Below are 17,373 nucleotides of genomic sequence, written 5' to 3'. Positions count from 1 at the left end.
ATCTCATTCTCTCTCTCAAATAAATAAATAAAATCTTTAAAAAAATTGTATTTCTTTGGTGTTAGTTGTGATCTCTCCTCTTTCATTCATGATTTATATAGGGTTTTTTTTTAAGATTTTATTATTAGAGAGAGAGAGAGTGAGAGAGAGTATGAGTGCAAGCAAGGGAGAGAAGCATAGGGAGAAGGAGAAGCAGACTCTGCTAAGCAGGGAGCCAGATGTGGGGCTTGATCCCAGCACTCTGTGATCATGACCTGAGCTGAAGGCAGACGCTTAACTGACTGAGCCACCCAGGAGCCCCAGGGTATTTTTGAACACAGAAAATGAACAGTGAGCCTGGGAAAATGGAAAGAGACTATGTGATGTTGTGATTTATAATAAGAAATATATATTTGGTCTTTGTACCATTTCAGGCACAGAGCTCCTAAAACCCTTGGAATTTCTGTGATAAAAATGATAAGGGTGCTTTTTGTTATGTTAATGATGTTACTTTTGGAATGCCCCAAAGGATAGGGGCTTGTTGCCAGGAGCTCCAACCATTTAATTAGAGGGTTGGAACTTTCAGTCCCACTGTCCTCACCTCCAGAGAGGGGAGTAATCCTAGAGGATGGATCAATTGTCAATGGCCAATAATTTAATTAATTATGCCTATGTAATAAATTCATAAAAACCAAAAAGAACAGGGTTCAGAGAGCTTCTGGTCTAGTAAACACATGAAGATTCAGGGAGAATGGTGTGCTGAGGCAGGGCATAGAAGCTCCATGCCCTTTTCCCATGTCTTGTCCCATGCATCTCTTCCATCTGGTTGTTCCTGAATTATATCCTTTTTATAATAAACTGGTAATAATATGGTAAATGAAACGTTTCTCTGAGTTTTATTGACCACACTAGCAAATTAATTGAACCCAAGGAGACTTTGTTGGGAACATCTGATTTATACCCAGTTGGTCAGAAGCACAGGTGACAACCTGGGCTTGCAACTGACAACTGAAGTGGGATTTAGGGGGCAGTCTTATAGGACTGAACCCCTAACCTGTGGATCTGTTGCTACCTCTAAGTAGATAGTGTCAGAATTGAGTTAAATTGCAGGACACCCAGATGGTGTTAGAGATTTGTTTATGTAGTAGAAAAAACCACATATTAGAATTGATACCAGAACCTTAACATACCTGGAAAAATCACTGTCAGAAGCATAGTAAAAAATCAGTAAAAAGGAACAAAAGAACTGCTATCAAGGAAGGAAGATGGCGGAGATGTAGGAGACCTGGATTTCATCTGGTCCCAGGAATTCAGTTGGATAGGGATCAAACCATTCTGAACACCTACAAACTCAACAAGAGATTGAAGAAAAGAATAGCAACAACTCTGAACAGAAAAGCGACCACTTTCTGGAAGGTAGGATGTGCAGAGAAGTGAATCTGAGGCGATATTCAGGAAGATAGATGGCGGGGGAGGGGACCTCTGTCAGCCACTTCTGGCAAGTGATAGAGCTGGGGAGCACAAAATTGGAACTTTTAGAAGTCTGCTTCACTGAGGGACATGGCTCCAGTGGCTAAGTGGGGGGTGGAACCTTCACTGGGACAGTGTGGTCTCAGGACCCTCAGGGTCACAGAAAGACTGGGGGTGCCTGAGGGCAGCAAAGCTCCCAGGTATCAGAGCAGGGAAGCCAGCTGCAGAGACAGAGCCGAGGAGGGGCTCTCAGCTCAGGGTTGCCATAAACCATGATCCAGGGCACAGCTGGGCCACTGCTCTTCCAGCAGGGACCCAACAAGTGGCAGATTCGGGGAGACTCCCCTTCCTCCCCTGGGAGGAGTGGTGCAGGAGTGCACTGCAGGTTTCCCCTGGGTTGGGAGACAACACACGGGGTCATGCACCACAGATAGAAATGTTCATTCACAGGCCTGGTGAGCAAGGACTGCAGCCGGTGACCAGGGAGACGTGAGTGATTGACTGCTTTTCTCTGGGGGCTCACTGAGAAGTGGGGCCCCAAGTTCTTGGCTCCTCCGGGACAGAGATTGGGTGGACGCAATTTTCACTCTCCTCCTCCAAAGCCGAACAGAAAGCTTGCAGAGAACAAAAGCTCTGGAGAGCAAACCCGAGCAGATTACTTAGCCCAGACTGGCAAGGGCAGGGCAATCATTCCGCTTCTGGCAAAAACATTTGCCAACCATGGCAACAGGCCCCTCCCCCAGAAGATCAGGAAGAACTGCCAGCCAAGACCAAGTTTACTGGTCAATGAGAACAGCAGAACTCCAGTGTTAGGGGAATACTGCACAGAGAATTCATGGCTTTTTTACCATGATTCTTTAGTCTTTCAAAGTTAATTTTTTTAAAACTGTCTTTTCTTTTTGAATTTTTCTTTTTCCCTTTTTCAACCAACATCTTATGAATCCCTTTTTTAAAAAATACTATTTATTTTTCATTTTTGAGTCATATTCTATCCCTTCTTGGTAGTTACCCTTATTTTTGGTATATATATATAAGGTCTTCTCTCTTTAAAATTTTGAGATACAGTTTCTTCTAATAGATCAAAATACCCCCTAAATCTCTAGTGTATGGCTTTGTGCTACTCTCCTGCCTGACCACATTCTCTCCGTTTTTTTTTTTCAAATCATCTTCTTTCTATTTCAACCAACTTCTGATCATCAATTCCTATTATAAAATCTTTTATAATTTTCATATTTACATTCATATTCCATCCCTTCATCATATTAACCCTTTTCATACATATACAAGTTTCCTGTCGTTAAAATTTTGGGAGGCCCTTTCTTCTAACAGACCAAAATATGCCCAAAATCTAGTGTGTGGGACTGAACTATGCACCAGTCTGTTCACATTTGATCATATTCTGGGTTTTTTTGGTTGTTTTATTTTGTTTTTGTTTGTTTTTATCTTTTCCTTTTCTTTTCTTTTTTCATTTTCTTTTTCTTTTTTCTTCCTTTCCCTTTCTTTTCCCCGAGTTTCAGGTCTTTTCTGATTTGTTTAGTGTATATTTTCTGGGGACATTGTTATCCTGTTAGCATTTTGTTCTCTCATTCATCTATTCTCCTCTGGACAAAATGAAAAGATGGAAAAAATCACCTCAACAAAAAGAACAAGAGGTAGTACCAACTGCCAGGGATCTAATCAATATGGACATTAGTATGATGTCAGAACTAGAGTTCAGAATGATGATTTTAAAATTACTAGCTGGGCTTGAAAAAAGCATGGAAGTTATTAGAGAAATGCTTTCTGGAGAAATAAAAGAACTAAAATCTAACAAAGTTGAAATCAAAAAGGCTATTAATGAGGTGCTATCAAAAATGGAGGCTCTAACTGCTAGGATAAATGAGGCAGAAGAGAGAATTAGCGATATAGAAGACCAAATGATGGAAAATAAAGAAGCTGAGAAAAGAGAGATAAACAACTACTGGATCATGAGGGCAGAATTCGAGAGATAAGCGATACCATAAGATGAAACAATATTACAATAATTGGGATCCCAGAAACAGAAGAAAGAGAGAGAGGGGCAGAAGGTATATTGGAACAAATTATAGCAGAGAACTTCCCTAATTTGGGGAAGGAAACAGGCATCAAAATCCAGGAGGCACAGAGAACCCCTCTCAAAATCAATAAAAAGAGGTCAACACCCTGACATCCAAGAGTAAAACTTGAGTCTCAGACACAAAGAGAAAATCTTGAAAGCAGTTCGGGACAAGAGATCTGTAACCTACAAGGGTAGAAACATTAGATTGGCAACAGACCTATCCACAGAGACCTGGCAGGCCAGAAAGGACTGGCAGGATATAGTCAGAGCACTAAATGAGAAAAATATGCAGGCAAGAATACTATATCCAGCTAGGCTGTCATTGAAAATAGAAGGAGAGATAAAAAGCTTCCAGGACATACAAAAACTAAAGGAATTTGCAAACACAAAACCAGCCCTACAAGAAATATTGAAAGGGGTCCTCTAAGTAAAGAGAGAGCCTAAAAGCAACATAGACCAGAAAGGAACACAGACAATATACAGTAACAGTCACCTTACAGGCAATACAATGGCACTAAATTCCTATCTTTCAATAGTTACCCTGAATGTAAATGGGCTAAATGCCCCAATCAAAAGACACAGGATATCAGATTGGATAAAAAGACAAGACCCATTGATATGCTATCTGCAAGAGACTCATTTTAGACCCAAAGACACCCCCAGATTGAAAGTGAAGGGGTGGAAAACCACTTACCATGCTAGTGGACACCAAAAGAAAGCTGGGGTGGCAATCCTTATATCAGACAAATTAGATTTTAAACCAAAGAGTGTAATAAGAGATGAGGAAGGACACTATATCCTACTTAAAGTGTCTATCCAACAAGAAGATCTAACAATTGCAAATATCTATGCCCCTAACATGGGAGCAGCCAATTATATAAGGCAATTAAAAACAAAAGCAAAGAAACACTTCGACAACAATACTAGAATAGTGGGGGACTTTAACACCCCCCCTCACTGAAATGGGCAGATCATCTAAGCAAAAGATCAACAAGGAAAGAAAGACTTTAATGGACACACTGGACCACATGGACTTCACAGATATATTCAGAACATTCCATCCCAAAGCAACAGAATACACATTCTTCTCTAGTGCCCATGGAACATTCTCCAGAATAGATCACCTCCTGGGTCACAAATCAGGTCTCAACCAGTACCAAAAGATTGGGATCATTCCCTGCATATTATCAGACCACGTGCTTTGAAACTAGAATTCAATCACAAGAGGAAAGTCGGAAAGAACTCAAATACATGGAGGCTAAAGAGCATCCTACTGAAGAATGAATGGGTCAACCAGGAAATTAAAGAAGAATTAAAAAAATTCATGGAAACAAATGAAAATGAAAACAGAGCTGTTCAAAATCTTTGGGATACAGCAAAGGCAGTCCTAAGAGGAAAGTACATAGCAATACAAGCCTTTCTCAAGAAACAAGAAAGGTCTCAAATATGCAACCTAACCCTACACCTAAAGGAGCTGGAGAAAGAACAGCAAATAAAGCCTAAACCCAGCAGGAGAAGAGAAATAATAAAGATCAGAGCAGAAATCAATGAAATAGAAACCAAAAGAACAGTAGAACAGATCAACGAAACTAGGAGCTGGTTCTTTGAAAGAATTAACAAGATTGATAAACCCCTGGCCAGACTCATCAAAAAGAAAAGAGAAATGACCCAAATCAACAAAATCAGGAATGAAAGAGGAGAGATCACAACCAACACCAAAGAAATACAAACAATTATAAGAACATATTATGAGCAACTCTATGGCAGCAAATTAGATAATCTGGAAGAAATGGTTGCATTCCTAGAGATATATCAACTACCAAAACTGAACCAGGAAGAAATAGAAAACCTGAACAGACCTATAACCACTAAGGAAATTGAAGCAGTCATCAAAAATCTCCCAACAAACAAAAGCCCAGGGCCAGATGGCTTCCCAGGGGAATTCTACCAAATATTTAAGGAAGAATTAATACCTATTCTTCTGAAACTGTTCCAAAAAATAGAAATGGAAGGAAAACTTCCAAACTCATTTTATGAAGCCAGCATTACCTTGATCCCAAAACCAGACAAAGACCGCATCAAAAAGGAGAATTCCAGACCAATATCCCTGATGAACATGGATCCAAAATTCTCACGAAAATACTAGCCAATAGGATACAACAGTACATTAAAAGGATTATTCACCACGACCAAGTGGGATTTAATCCTGGGCTGTAAGGTTGGTTCAACATCTGCAAATCAATCAATGTGATACAATACATTAATAAAAGAAAGAACAAGAACCATACGATCCTCTCAATAGATGCAGAAAAAGCATTTGACAAAGTACAGCATCCTTTCTTGATTAAAACTCTTCAGAGTATAGGCATAGAGGGTACATACCTCGATATCACAAAAGTGAATATCATTCTCAATGGGGAAAAACTGAGAGCTTTCCCCCTAAGGTCAGGAACACAGCATTCATGTCCACTATCACCACTGCTATTCAATATAGTATTAGAAGTCCTAGCCACAGCAATCAGGCAATGAAAAGAAATAAAAGGCATCCGAATCTGTAAAGAAGAAGTCAAACTCTCACTCTTTGCAGATGATATGATACTTTTTGTGGAAAACCCAAAAGACTCCACCCAAAACTGCTAGAACTCATAGGAGAATTCAGTAAAGTGGCAGGGTATAAAATCAATGCACAGAAACCAGTGGCATTCCTATACACCAACAACAAGACAGAAGAGAAATTAAGGAGTTGTTCCCATTTACAATTGCACCCAAAACCATAAGATACCTAGGAATAAAGCTAACCAAAGAGGCAAAGAATCTGTACTCAGAAAACTATAGAATACTCATGAAATAAATTGAGACAGACACAAAGAATTGGAAAAACTTCCATGCTCATGGATTGGAAGAACAAATGTTGTGAAGATGTCAATGCTACCTAGAGCAATCTACACATTCAATGCAATCTCCATCAAAATACCATCCTCTTTTTTCAAAGAAATGGAATAAATAATCCTAAAATTTGTATGGAACCAGAAAGTACCCCGAATAGCCAGAGGAAAGTTGAAAAAGAAATCAAAGCTGGCGGCATCACAGTTCCGGACTTCAAGCTCTATTAGAAAGCTGTCATCATCAAGACAGTATGGTACTGGCACAAAAACAGACACATAGATCAATGGAACAGAATAGAGAGCCCAGAAATGGACCCTCAACTCTACGGTCAACTAATCTTCAACAAAGTGGGAAAGAATGTCCAATGGAAAAAAGACAGTCTCTTCAACAAATGGTGTTGGGAAAATTGGACAGCCACACGCAGAAGAATGAAACTGGACCATTTCCTTACACCACACACAAAAATAGACTCAAAATGGGTGAAAGACTTAAATGTGAGACAGGAGTCCATCAAAATCCTAAAGGAGAACCCAGGCAGCAACCTCTTCGACCTCAGCCGCAACAACTTCTTCCTAGAAACGTCGCCAAAGGCAAGCGAAGCAAGGGCAAAAATGAACTATTGGGACTTCATCAAGATAAAGAGCTTTTGCACAACAAAAGAAACAGTGAACAAAACCGAAAGACAACGAACAGAATGGGAGAAGATATTTGCAAATGACATATCAGATAAAGGGCTAGTATCCAAAATCTATAAAGAACTTCTGAAACTCAACACCCAAAGAACAAATGATCCAATCAAGAAATGGGCAGAAGACATGAACTGACGTTTTTTCCAAAGAAGACATCCAAACGGCCAACAGACACATGAAAAAGTGCTCAACATCACTTGGCATCAGGGAAATCCAAATCAAAACCTCAATGAGATATCACCTCACACCAGTCAGAATGGCTAAAATTAACAAGTCAGGAAACGACAGATGTTGGCGGGCATGCGGAGAAAGGGGAACCTTCCTACACTGTTGGTGGGAATGCAAGCTGGTGCAGCCACTCTGGAAAACAGTATGGAGGTTCTTCAAAAAGTTGAAAATAGAGCTACCATACAATCCAGCAATTGCACTACTGGGTATTTACACCAAAGATGCAAATGTAGGGATCTGAAGGGGGTACGTGCACCCCAATGTTTATAGCAGCAATGTCCACAATAGCCAAACTGTGGAAAGAGCCTAGATGTCCATCGACAGATGAATGGATAAAGAAGATGTGGTATATATACAATGGAATATTATGCAGCCATCAAAAAGAATGAAATCTTGCCATTTGCAATGATGTGGATGGAACTGGAGGGTATTATCCTGAGCAAAATAAGTCAATCAGAGAAAGACATGTATCATATGACCTCACTGGTATGAGGAATTCTTAATTGCAGGAAACTAACTGAGGTTTGCTGGAGTGGTGGGGGTTGGGAGGGATGGGTTGACTGGGTGATAGACATTGGCGATGTTATGTGCTATGGTGAGCACTGTGAATTGTGTGGGACTCTTGAATCACATATCTGTACCTCTGAAACAAATAATACATTATATGTTAAAAAAGAAGAAGAAGAAGAAGAAGAAGATAGCAGGATGGAAAGAATGAAGGGGGGGAAATCGGAGGGGGAGATGAACCATGAGAGACTATGGACTCTGAAAAACAAGCTGAGGGTTTTAGAGGGAAGGGGTGGGAGAATTGGTTAGCCTGGTGATGGGTATTAAAGAGGGAACGTTCTGCAAGGAGCACTGGGTGTTATATGCAAACAATGAATCATGGAATACTACATCAAAAATTAATGATGTAATTTATGGTGATTAACATAACATAATTTAAAAAGAAAAGAAAAGAAAAAAATTTAAAAAAGTAAAACACAGAGAGCCGAATGGAGGGAGAGTGATTTGCTTATCTCAGAGTGCCCATAGAGATAGGGTTCATGGAGAAACCCCTCCAGGAACAAAAACCATTTCCTTTCTCCACCCCCAGCATAAATAATAGTCACCTGTGGGAACCAGTACAGTACCTACATTCCTTACCTAACTTGTTTGCACCAAAACCTGCCCCCCTCCCCACTTCAGCAAATCCACCTTTCCCAGTCATACCCACCTGAGTCCCAGCACTTTGGGACCCTCTCACAGAACACCAGCACAAACCATGCCAATTCATCTCCTGACCTCATTTGGCAGGTTTGGCAAGACCTCATTTCTGGCAGCTGCAGGAGTAGATCTTGTTTAGCAAACAGACCACCGCACACCTTCCTGCCCATAATAGACAAAAAGAGCCTCTGCAGATGACTGAAGAGAAAGAAGCCAAGACACAACAGTAGAGCACACACAACATACATAGGAGACACTCTTTGCAGCACCAGGTCTGGCAGAACAGGGGACACAGTACTGCAGAGCACTGCAGAACCTCTACTACATAACACCATTATCATTAAGATCAAGAGAAGTAGCTGACATTCCTGACACAAAAATACACAGAAAGTCAGACAAAATGAGGAGACAGAGCAACATCTCCCACATGAAAGAACAGGACCAAAGCACAACAAGAGACCAAAGTGAAATGGATATAAGTAATAAGAATGATAGAGAATTTAAAGTAATGACCATAAAGATACTAACTGGACTGGAGAAAAGGGAGGAGGACATCAGTGAGACACTTAACACAGAGATAAAAAAGAACCAATCAGAGATCAAGAATACAATAATGAAATTAAAAATATACTTGATGGAATAAATAGCAGGCTAGATGAAGTAGAGGAATAAATTAATGACCTAGAAGATACAGTAATGGAAAGTAACCAAGCTGAGCAAAGGACAGGAAAGAACAAAAACTAAAGGAGTTTATGACCACTAAACCAGCCCTACAAGATATATTAAAGAATATCTTTTGAGTAGAAAGGAAAACCATGTATGAGAGTATGTAAATAAAAACCACAAAAGCAATGAAATAAATATTTCTGTGAAAATCAGTTAAGGTATTCATAAAATAAAAAGGGTGTGAAATATGACACCATATACCTAAAACACGGGAAAGAGAGGAGTAAACAATGGGTATAAACTTAAGGACCATCAACTTAATATAGACTGCTATATGCAGAAGATGTTATATACAAACCTAATGGTAATCACAAAATAAAAACCAGTAATAGATATGCAAAGAATAAAGGGAAAAACATCCAAGTATATCACTAAAACAAGGCAACAAACCATGAATGAGAAGAAGAGGAGAAAGGATCAGATAAAATCTATAGAAACAACCACAAAACAAAATGATAATCACTATGTGTCTATTAATAATTATTGTTTATTTATTTATTTATTTATTTATTTATTTATTTATTTATTTTGGGGAGAAAGAGCGCAAGTGGGGGGAGGAACAGAGGAAGATGGAGAGGGAGAAACTCAAGCAGACTCCCCACTCAGTGTGGAGCCTGATGTGGGGCTTGATCTCAAGACCCCAGGATCATGACCTGAGCTGTAATCAAGAGTGGAACATTTAACCGACTGAGCCACCCAGGCATCCCTATCAATAATTATTTTGAATGTAAATGAACTAAATGCTCTGAACAAATGACAGAGGGGGACAGAGTGGTGGATAAAAACAAACAAATAAAACAAAACAAAACAAAAAAACAGTTCATGTCCATATGCTGCCTACAAAAGACTCATTTCAGACCTAGAGACACCTGCAGATTGAAGTGAGGAGATGAAGAAATATTTATCATGCAAATGGATGCCAAAAGAAAGCCAGGGTAGAAATACTTATGTTGCACAGAATAGACTTTAAAACAAAGACTGTAACAGGAGACAAAAAAGGACACTATTTAATGATAAAGGAGACAATCCAACAAAAAGATATAAAATTGTGAATATTTATACACCCAACATAAGAGCACCCAAATACATAAAACAGTTAATAACAAACATAAAAGAAATAATCAACAATACAATAATAGTAGGGGACTTTAACACTGCATTTACATCAGTGGACAAATCATTCAAACAGAAAATCTACAAGGAAACAATGGCTTTGAATGACATACTGGACCAGATGGTTTCAACAGACACATTCAGAACATACCATTCTAAAACAAAATACACATTCTTTTTTAAGGGCACATGGAATATTTTCCAGAATAGATTGCATATTAGGTCACAAAACATATCTCAGCAAATTTAAAAAATTGAAATCCTACCATGAATCTTTTCTGACGACAGTGCTATAAAACTAGAAATCAATCACAAGAAAAAATCTGGGAAGTCCACAAATACATGGAGGTTAAATAACATGATATTAAACAGTGAATGGGACAACCAAGAAATCAAAAAAGAATTCAAAATTTACATGAAAATGAGTGAAAATGAAAAAATAATGGTCCAAAACCTTTTGGATGCAGCAAAAGTGGTTATAAGAGGGAAGTTTACAGTAACACAGGATACAAAATCACTGTACAGACATCTGTTGCATTTACTTATACTAATAATGAACAGCAGAAAGTGAAGTTAAGAAAACTATCCCATTTACAATTGCACCAAAATCAATAAAATATCTAGGAATAAATTTAACCAAAGAGGTGAAAGATCTATACTCTGAAAACTATAAAACACTGAGGAAAGAAATTGAAGATGATGCAAAGAGATGGAAAGACATTCCATGGTCATGAATTGGAATAACAAATATTATTAAAATGTCTATATTACCCAAAGCAATCTCCACATTGAATTCAATCCCTGTCAAAATACCAACAACAGCAAAAAAAAAAAAAAAAGGCATTTTTCACAGAGCTAGAACAACCCATCCTAAAATTTGTGTGGAATCATAAAACGCCCAAAATAGCCAAAGCAATTTTGAAAAAGAAAAACAAAACTGGAATTATCACAATTCCAGGTTTCAAGTTATATTACAAAATGGTAATAATTAAAACAGTATGGTACTAGCATAATAATAGACACATAGATTAATAGAATAGAACAGAAAACCCAGAAATAAACCCATAAATACATGGTAAATTAATCTTCTACAAAGGAGTAATGAATAGACAATGAGAAAAAGACAGTCTCTTCAACAAATTGTGTTGGGGAAACTAAACAATCACATGCTAAAGAAAGAAACTGGAGAACTTTCTTTCACCATACACAAACATAAAGTCAAAATGGATTAAAGAATTAGGTCTCCTTGAGGAGAGCACAGGCAGTAATATCTCTGACATCAGACATAACAACATTCTTCTAGGTATGTCTCCTGAGGCAAGGGAAATAAAAGAAAAAAATAAATTATTATGAGTACATCAAAATAAAAAGTTTCTGCCCTGTGAAGGAAACAATCAACAAGACTAAAAGGCATCCTACACAATGGGAGAAGGTATTTGCAAATGACATATAATAATGGGTTAGCTTCTAAACTACACAAAGAACTTATACAATTCAACACCCCAAAAATGAATTCTCCTATTAAAAAATGACCAGAAACATGAGCAGACATTTCTCCAAAGAAGACATCCAGATGGCAAACACACATGAAAAGATGCTCAGCTTCACTCATCAGGGAAATGCAAATCAAAACTAAAATGAGAAGGATCCACAGATTGGCAGAAAAATAGGAGACCCTAGCTTTTCTGGTCCCAGGAATTCAGCTAGATAGCTATCAAAACATTCTGAACACCTGCAAAATCAACCGGAGATCTAAGAAAAGAATAGCTGCAGCTCTACATACAGAAAAGCAACAAGTTTCTGCAAGAATGACAAGACGGAAAAACTCACCTCAGAAAAGGGAACAAGAGGCAGTACTAACTGCCAGGGACTTAATCAGTATGGATATAATAAGCTGTCAGAACTAGAGTTGAGAATAATGATTTAAAAGATACTAGCTTGGCTTGAAAAAGCATAGAAGACACTAAAGAATCCCTTCCTGGAGAAATAAAAGAACTAAAATCTAATCAAGTTGAAATAAAAAATGCTATTAATGAGATGCAATCAAAACTGGAGGCTATAACTGCTAGGATAAATGAGGTAGAAGAGAAAATTAGTGCTATAGAAGACAAAATGATGGAGAATAAAAAAGGTGAGAAAAAGAGAGATAAACACTACGGGATCATGAGGGGAGAATTCAAGAGATAAGTGATACCATAGAGTGAAAAATATTAGAATAACTCAGATCCCAGAAGAAGAAGAAAGAGAGAGAGGGGCAGAAGGTATATTAGAGCAAATTATAGCAGAGAACTGCCCAAATCTAGGGAAGGAAACAAGGGGCACAGAGAACCCACCTCAAAATAAATAAATAAATAAATAAAATAAAAGTGGGTCAACACCCCTACATATAATAGTAAAACTTGCAAATCTCAGAGACAAAGAGAAAATCCTGAAAGCAGCTCAGGGCAAGAGATCCTCAAGCTACAAGGGTAGAAACATTAGACTGGCAGAAGACACCCACAGAGACCTGGCAGACCAGAAAGGATTGCATGATATATTCAACATGTTAAATGAGAAAAATATGCAGCCAAGAACATTTTATCCAGCTAATCTGTCATTCAAAAATAGAAGGAGAGATAAAAATCTTCCAGGACAAACAGAAACTAAGAGAATTTGTGATCACTAAACCAGCCCTTAAAGAAATATTAAAGTGGATCCTTTAAGTGAAGAGAGAGCCCAAAAGTAACATAGACCAGAAAGGAATAGAGACAATATACAGAAATAGTGACTTTACAGGTAATACAATGGCACTAAATTCATATATTTCAATAGTTACTATGAATGTAAATGGGTTAAATGCCCCAATCAAAAGACACAGGGTTTCAGATTGGAGAAAAAGAAAAAGACCAATCGATATGCTGCCTGCAAGAGACTTATTTTAGATGCAAGACACCTCCAGATTGAAAGTGAGGGGTGGAAAACCATTTACCATGCTAATGGACATCAGAAGAAAGCTGGGGTGGCAATCCTTATGTCAGACAAATTAGATTTAAACCAAAGAGTGTAATAAGAGATGAGGAAGGACACTACATTATAATTAAAGGGTCTATCCAACAAGAAAACCTAAAAATTCTAAATATTTATGCCCTTAACAAGGGAGCAGTGAATTATAAGAACCAATTAATAAAATTAAAGAAAGACATTGATAATAATACAATAAGAGTAGGGGACTTTAACACACCACTCACAGCAATGGACAGATCATTGAAACAGAAGATCAACAGGAAACAAGGGCTTTGAATGACACACTGGACCAGATGGACTTCATAGATATATACAGAACATTCCATCCTAAAGCACCAGAATAAACATTCTTCTCAAGTGCACATGGAACATTCTTGAGAACAGATCACATATGGGGTCACAAATCATGTCTCAACTGGTACCAAAAGATTGGGATTCCCTGCATATTTTCAGAATATGATGCTTTGAAACTTGAACTCAATCACAAGAGGAAAATTGGAAAGAACTCAAATACAGGGAGGCTAAAGAGCATCCTACTAAAGAACGAATGGGTCAACCAGGAAATTAAAGTATAATTTAAAAAATTCATGGAAGTGATTGTCCACTATCATCACTGCTATTCAACATAGTACTAGAAGTCTTAGCCTCAGCAATCAGACAACAAAAAAGAAATAAATGCATCCAAATCAGCAAAAAAGAAGTCAAACTCTCACTCTTCACAGATGACATGATACTCTATGTGGAAAACCCAAAGGACTTCACCCCAAAATTGCTAAAATTCATACAGGAATTCAATAAACTGGCAGGATACAAAATCAATGCACAGAAATCAGTTGCATTCCAATACACTAACAATGAAACAGAAGAAAGTGAACTTAAGGAGCTGATCACATTTACAATTGCACCCCAAACCATAAGATACATAGGAATAAATGTAGCCAAAGAGGCAAAGGATCTGTACTCAGAAAACTATAGAATACTCATGAAAGAAATTGAGGAAGACACAAAGAAATGGAAAAACGTTCCATGCTCATGGACTAGAAGAACAAATATTGTGAAAATGTCTATGCTCCCTAGAGCAATCTACACATTCAATGCAATCCCTATCAAAATACCATCAGTTTTTTTTTTAACAGAACTTGAACAAATAATCCTAAAATGTGTATCGAACCAGAAAAGACCCTGAAAACCAGAAGAATGTTGAAAAAGAAAAGGAGAGCTGGTGGCATCACAAGGCCTGACTTCAAGCTCTATTACAAAGCTGTGATCATAAAGACAGCATGGTATTGGCCTCAAGACAGAGACATAGATCAATGGAACATAATAGAGACCCCAGAAATGGACCCTCAACTCTATGGTCAACTAATCTTTGACAAAGTGGGAAAGAATATCCAATGGAAAAAAGACAGTCTCCAACAAATGGTGTTGGGACAATTGGACAGTCACATGCAGAAGAATGAAACTGGACCATTTCCTTACACCATACTCACAAATAGACTCAATATGGATGAAAGACCTAAACGTGTGACAGGAATCCATCAAAATCCTAGAGGAGAACACAAGCAGCAGCCTCTTTGACCTCAGCTGCAGCAACTTCTTGCTAGACACATCTCCAAAGGCAAGGGAAACAAAGGCAAAAATGAACTATTGGGACTTCATCAAGATAATAAGCTTTTGCACAGCAAAGGAAACAGTTGACAAAACCAAAAGACACCCAACAGAATGGGAGAAGATATTTGCAAATGTCTTATCAAATAAAGGGTTAGTATCTAAAATCTATAAATAACTTATCGAACTCAACACCCAAAGAACAAATAATCCAATCAAGAAATGGGCAGAAGGCACCTACACCCCAATGTTTATAGTAGTAATGTACACAGTAGCCAGACTATGGAAAGAGCCCAGATGTCCATCAACAGATGAATTAATAAAGAAGATGTGGTGTATATATACAATGGAATGCTACTCAGCTTTCAAGAAAAATGAAATATTGCCATTTGCAACGATGTGGATTGAACTATAGTGTATTATGCTAAGTGAAATAAGTCAATTAGAGAGAGATAATTATCACATGAACTCACTCATATGTGGAATTTAAGAAACAAAACAGAGCATCATAAGGGAAGAGAGGGAAAAATAAAACAAGATGAAATCAGAGGGGAAGACAACCCATAAGAGACTCTTAATCACAGGAAACAAACTGAGAGTTGCTGGAGGGGAAAAGGCTGGTGGGACGGGGTAACTGGGTGATGGACATTAAGGAGGGCATGTGACATAATGAGCACTGTGTATTATATAAGACTGATGCATCACTGACCTCTACTTCTGAAACTAATAATACATTATATGTTAATAGAATTTAAATTTAGGGGCGCCTGGATGGCTCAGTTGGTTGGGCGACTGCCTTCGGCTCAGGTCATGGTCCCGGAGTCCCGGAATCGAGTCCCGCATCGGGCTCCCTGCTCAGCGAGGAGCCTGCTTCTCCCTCTGACCGTCCCCCCTCTCATGTGCTCTCTCTCATTCTCAGTCTCTCAAATAAATAAATAAAATCTTTAAATAAAAAAAAAAGAATTTAAATTAAAAAAAAATTAAGCATAATACTATGAGATATCACCTCACACCTGTCAGATTGATAAAATCAAATACAAGAAATAATAGGTGTTGGTGAAGGTGTGGAGAAAAAGAACCCTCATGCACTGTTGGTGGGAATGCAAACTGGTGCAGCCATGTGGAAAGCACTATAGAGTTTCATCAAAAAATTAAAAATAGAACTATCCTATTCAGTATTTGCACTACTGGGTACTTACCACCCAAAAATACAAAATCACTAATTCAAAGGGATACATGCACCTCTATGTTTATTGTAGCATTATTTACAATAGGCACACTATAGAAGCAGCCCAAGTGTCCATTGATAGATGAATGGATAAAGAAGATGTGGTTTATATATACAATGGAGTATTATTTAGTCATATAAAAAGAATTAAATCTTGCCATTTGCAACACATTGGATAGAGCTAGAGAGTATAATGCTAAGCAAAATAAATTGGTCATAGAAAGGCAAATACCATATGATTTCACTCATAATTTAAGAAACAAAACAAATAAGCAAAGGGGGGGGGAAGAGACAAACCAAGAAACAGTCTCTTACCTACAATGAAAGAAATTGAGGAAGAGAACCAATTGATTGTTACCAGAGGGGAGGTGTGGGGGGGGATGAGGTATATATGGGGTGGGGATTAAGGAGTACACCTATCATGATGAAAATAAAATAAAATATTTTAAAAGTGAGTTAATTTGGATCTCCTGCGTGGCTCAGTCAGTTAAGCATCTGCCTTCAGCTCAGGTCATAATCCTAGGGTCCAGGGATTGAGTTCTGCATCTGGTTCCTTGTTCAGCAGGGAGCCTGCTTCTCCCTCTCCCTCTGCTTGCCACTCCTCCTGCTTGTGCTCTCTTGCGTGTTCTCTCCCTAATAAATAAATAAAATATTTTTAATAAAAGTAAGTTAATTTAAAACAATATACATAAAAAAGAATTTTTAGTGTAATTTTTAAAAATGTTTAGAGGTGAGGCCACATATCTCAAATAATATTTGACATGCAAGGGAATTCATTAAGATGTATTATTTTGCTTTCAGGGAACAGAAAAGTCAGATTTCAAAAGTCTCCATGAACCCACATATTTTGGCTGTTGAATTAAGCTCTAAATAGTGATTCTCGCAGGGGTTCAGTGGATAAGAACACTCTTCTCATGCTATCTCACTTTAGAAAAACAAACAAATCAGCAGGCTTTCTGGACCAATGACATTCTCTTTCATCTGGGCAACCTGATACACATGGATCTCCACAGATTGTCTGCCTGGGGAGTGTGAGTGCAGATACAGCTAATGAATTCACTAAAGACATTTTGACCAAAGTGGGGAGGAACAGTCACGTGGCCTACTAGTGTAGTCAGTAAAAAAAATAATAAGTAAATAACCAATAAAACCAACTTCAA

This window comes from Mirounga angustirostris, unplaced genomic scaffold, assembly GCF_029215605.1.
Source record: "Mirounga angustirostris isolate CCGP_5_RB_7025 unplaced genomic scaffold, mMirAng1.0.hap1 SCAF_11, whole genome shotgun sequence".
NCBI classification, from domain to species: domain Eukaryota; kingdom Metazoa; phylum Chordata; class Mammalia; order Carnivora; family Phocidae; genus Mirounga; species Mirounga angustirostris.
Note: the sequence above shows the minus strand (reverse complement) of the source record.